General features: G+C 52.1%; 1 pseudogene; it reads right to left on the reverse strand.

The window, feature by feature from the left end:
• Positions 1-279: 279 nt before the first annotated feature.
• Positions 280-4,972, reverse strand: LOC119312131 (annotated as a pseudogene).
• Between the last annotated feature and the right edge of the window lie 266 nt (positions 4,973-5,238).

The raw sequence follows: 5,238 nt of genomic DNA on the forward strand, positions 1-5,238 counted from the left end.
TCAGCAGGAAATCTCCGTTATGCAGTGCTAAAGATTTTGGGGTATTTCTCCGCCGTGGTAGCAAACAGCCAAAACCTCTTCCATCGCCGCAGCAGGGAGAAATCCCCGTAACCTTCGTCATGGGAGCCTTTTGAACTACTTCCTCCGTCCCATAGTATAAGAACGTTTAAAAGCGTTTTTTATATTATGGAACGGAAGAAGTGGTTTCCAGAAAACCTTTTCAGAAACTATTCAAATCAGCTCCAAAATAGATAATTATCACAGCAACTGGAGCTAACTTTTGACAATGAATGGAATAGGTCCGATTTAGCCCAGTCGATAGCTGTATTGTCTCCTCTCTTCTATACACATACACAGCAGCACACAAGCAGACCGATCATTATTCAGCATCCCAAACCTTGCTCGTATACGTTACTATACAACTTACATGCAAGAATCATCAGGCCCTGGCGGTGGCAGAGGAGAGGCGCTGGAGATGCCTCTCGACGACGTCGAGGCCACAGAGCTCCTTGACGTCCGCCATGGTCGCCGGCACATCCATCTGAAATGTCAGTGGCGAGTTGACCGAGAATTCCCTCCTAGCCGCTCTGATGGCCTCCCGCATGGCGCAGTGCACCGACGCTGCCAGCAGCAGCGGCGGCTCGCCGGACGCCTTGGAGGAGAGTACCCGCTTCTTGTCGCGCGCGCTGCTGATGAGCTCCACGTTGAACTGCTTTGGGATGGTGTCCACCGTCGGGATCTTGTACGTCCACGTGCCGTCGTTCACCACCAGCCCGTCGGCGTTCGTCGTGTACTCCTCGTTTGTGAAGAACCCAACCCCTTGCACGAATGCGCCTTCCACCTGATCCATCAACCAAAAATAATTTCAGATTACAGCAATCTTCCAGCAATCAGCTGACCGCGTTGATTGGTGGCGAGCTCACCTGGCCAAGGTCCACCGCCGGGTTCAGGCTCTGCCCGCAGTCGTACACGAGGTCGCTCCTCAGGATCGTCATCGCTCCAGTCAGAACATCGATTTCCACCTCGCTGACGGCGGCTCCGTAGTTGAGGTATTTTACAAAGGCTGGGTCGGGCGTCCAGAAGGCATGTGCCGACAGGTTCATGCTCGCCATTTTCGCCTGGGCGATCAAGGAGCTCCATGGCGCTGCTGCGCCGGACTTGGCCTCGAGACCCTCTTTGATGGGCTTGAGGCGCTCAACGAGCGCAGCGCACGACTGCCGGACCGCCTCACAGCTGGTCTCGGAGGTGGTGCTCCCGCCGGTGAACCCGCTCTGTATCATGCTCAGTGAGTCAACCTGGATCACGCGCACCTTACCGAGCAGCCCATCGGCGTCAAGGCAGAGCTCCCCCAGCCCGAACGCCGTCATCTGCTTCACCTTGGTATACAACCCCTGCCCGAGCTCCACACCGCCGACCTCCACGGCGATTGAGCCGTCGTTCAGGATGGACACCTTCCCCGGCGTCGGCCGAAGGGACACCTCATAGGTGATGGGCACACACGAGATGCCACGCTTCCTCCACCTGCTCCCGCCATTGAACCATTCAACTGCCTCCGCCCTGCTCCGGTACTCCGACGACAAGGCCAGCTTGTCGAAGATGTCGACGAGGCTGTACGTGGGGGCATCCCCCGCGGCATCACCGTAGAATTTCGTGAGGCTCTCAACGTTGTGGAGGTTCTTCCTACGGATGGTGTTGGGGTTGGCCGCAAGCACGGATGCGACGTGCTCGATGATGACCTCCGCGATGAAGGAGCCTTGCACGTCGCCAGGCGCCCGCATTGCGGACTTTGACGAGACGTTGGTCTTGCACAACTTGATGTCGAAGGCAAGGGCACCCCAGTTGTACTTCTTCAAAGCACCGATGGTGCAACCCGGCATCAACGGGCTCAAGTCTGGTGATATCCCGGCATTCATCCCGAGGTCGACGTATAATGCCGTGAGTGTGCCGTCCGACTTGAACCCAACCGAGTACTTCACCTTCATCGGGTGCCGCCCACCTGCCATGATCATGTCGGTCTTGCGGTCGAGGTACATCCTGACAGGGCGCCGCAGCTTGAACGCTGCAAGTGCACATGCACATGCGACCTGAAGAACACACAACAATTTCATTACATTCATAAATTTATGCGCATGTTGTTATATAATGGGGCACTTACATAGGACCCTTTCATTGCCTTTCCACCAAAGCCGCCTCCAACTCTTCTGGTGATTATGCGAACATTGTGGTACGGAATGCCGAGACAGTCCGCGACGACATTCTGCGTGATCTCGGGTAGCTGCGCCGAGGAGTAGACAGTGATGCAGTTATCTTCGTCAGGGATGGCCAATGCGGTCTGCGTCTCCATGTAGAAGTAGTACTGTGATTCAAGTTTTATCTGTCGGAAATAAACAGAAGATACTAGGTGTCAGTATTTCGGCCTTGCCTGGAACTAAGAATGCAGCCTCCTAAATATCAAGTGTGTACCTCTCCTGATAGTATCTTGTGATCCGCTTCAGACATCCCTTGGTCAAAGTCCCCAACTGGCTGAGGAGCCAAAAATGGGAGAACAGGGAAGTAACTATTATGTTGGATGGCGTCCTCTATTGTCAGAATTGGCGGCTCAAGATTCTCGGTGCTATACTCAATGATGGCTTGCTTCGCCGCCATATAAGCGTACTTCTGTGTTTCAGCGATCTGAGTGATGGCAAAGAAACATGATGATGCGATAAGTTCAAATGACCTCTTAGGATTCGGGGTACAAATATACTACTGCTGGTTATGCATTTTGCTGAAATTGAGTTCAAGTGTTTCAGAAGTAGGTACCACAATGCCAATATTCTGACCAGCAAATTCAGACACCGGATCACCGAAAAGTGCTTCATCTCCTAGCATCGGGAAGGCGGATCCAACATTTCTTCCACCAGCTGGAATGTCCTTTGCGGAGATAACCGTGATGACCTTTTTGGAAGCCAACGATGATTTGAAGTTGACACCTTTTATATGGGCATGAGGGTGTGTGCTGTAGATAAATGCTCCGTAGAGACAATCCTTGGGAGCTGGGATGTCATCAACATACACAGCCTCCCCTGAACAAGACCAAGAATATTGTCAAGTGCATATTTCAGAATAGAAATGCAGGGATGAAGCATATCAGATGGTCCTGCACTGATGGACCAATATACACAAGTAACTACCAAATGATCTGAGTCTTCAAAAAAAGAAAAGATCTTGATTTCAACTATGCAGAAGAAAATATAAGTTATATTACCGTAAACTTTGTAAGAAGCTCAAGCTATGGAAAGCTAAAAATTCAAGTGCCAGGTCTAGTACATACACAGCTACAGTGAAAATTAATTGATTGAAACACTTGCACTAAATACTGGAATAAGAGTTTAGGAGTATACCAGAAGCTTGCAGCTCCGCCCCAGCTTTCGTGATTGGCTTGCCGACAGGTTCGTATTCATCATTGAAAACCAGTTCTTGCCTTGAGCGAATTGGCAAGCCATCGCTGGCAACCTCATCATGCTTCTCAGGCGATGATTCGGCACATGAGCCATTGGGAGCAATAGACTTTGCAGGTTCATTCAGGTTGTTACTAAGTGAAGAAAGGAAACTGAACAAGAAACTGACCGCCAAGCTGACTCTGTACTCAGGGTGTGTGGTGCCTTCTGACGGCGAGATAACATCTTTCAGCAACTGAACCGCTTCAAGTACCACAGGTGCACTCACTGGTTTCCCCTTCAGGAATTTTTCAACCTTCCGAGCCCGGGTGGCGTGATCAACGCCGTAAGCTCCGAATGCGAGGCAGATATCCTCAATGAGGAGCTCCCCTGATGCTGCATCCCCTGAAGTCCTTGCCAGGAATGCAGAATTCACATAGGACACAGCATTGCCGAACGGTCTCGGAGCTGCACGAGAGGTCTCGAAGATGACACTGTCTGAACCCCAATCTGGGACAAATATGGTGAGCAATATGGTCTTGGCGTCACACGGAGGTTGCTCCAAGAACTCCTCCAGTGTCAGGCACAGCATCTTGGAAGCCGTCTGGATTGTCACTGTCGAACCGACGGCAAGAAGGACAGTGACGATGTCTGAAGCGAAAGGCAGCCTCTGAGCCATGATCACATTCCCTCCGATCGTCGCCGTGTTCCGGACGAACGGCGAGGCCACCTTGCTCAGGTGACCGGCGATCTTTCTGAATACGGGAGTGCCATCGGAGAAGACCTCAATGGCTTTGGAGATGGACACGGCTGCCCCGATCTCCACCCCCTTGTTGCTCCTGTTGATGACCGAAAGCTCCGGTATCCCTTTGATGTCGATGTACTTTTCATAAAGGTCTTGATCCTTGTACACTCCGGCGCCGGTGTTTGACGCCACGATCTTAACTGAGTTTTCGTTGAACCAGTTGGAGTCGAAGAGGTTGCGGAGATCCTGAATGCTCTTGGGACGGTACCAGCCATCGTACGTAGCGGCTGGAACATCGTTTGTTTGACCCTTGATCTCGGCCTTGAGGAACTCAGGGAAGGTACAGATGGCGCCGCTGGAGTACCCCGGTAGCTTGCCTACATCGGCACGGTCGATACCTTTCTTCCAGAAGGAATTGAGGCCAAGGTCCTCGAGGTCGACGTCAGCAGCAAAGCTCTTGCAGGCATCGATGATGGGCCGGTAGCCGGTGCAACGACACAGGTTGCCGGAGACGGCATGCTCAGCCTCAGAGCAGGTGAGCTTGGAGAATCCCAGCGGTGGGGCGGGGTCCCCGGTCTTGTCGGCCTTGACGAGGGCAGAAAAGATGGACATGCACATGCCGGGAGTGCAGAAGCCGCACTGCGAGGCGTGGAAGCCAGAGAGGCGCTGCTGTACTGGGTGGAAGCCATCGCGGATATTGCCGATGCCCTCGCTGGTGATCACCGAGCAGTGGTTGAGGCTGCCAACGAGCGTCAGGCAGGAGCTCGCTGAGAACTCAGTCACCTTGTCAGTAGCCAGGTCATACTTGGAGATAAGTACCACACATGCACCACATCCACCTGCACACAGGAATGTGACATTGTAAATAAGAAACACTGCCGGCTTGATCTAACATGTGCACTGGCTATGAATCGGCCGAGACTGAAGATAAATCTGTAAATCTCAGAAAATCACGCTAAGCGCACTGTTATGTGTAAATATAAACACCAAGACACGAACATTCGTGAGTGAAGTGATTCTAAGATCTATCAAATCACCGGTTGTGTGAAAATGTAATCAATTGTTCAAGTCTAC

The sequence above is a fragment of the Triticum dicoccoides genome, chromosome 5B, assembly GCF_002162155.2.
Source record: "Triticum dicoccoides isolate Atlit2015 ecotype Zavitan chromosome 5B, WEW_v2.0, whole genome shotgun sequence".
Lineage (NCBI taxonomy): Eukaryota > Viridiplantae > Streptophyta > Magnoliopsida > Poales > Poaceae > Triticum > Triticum dicoccoides.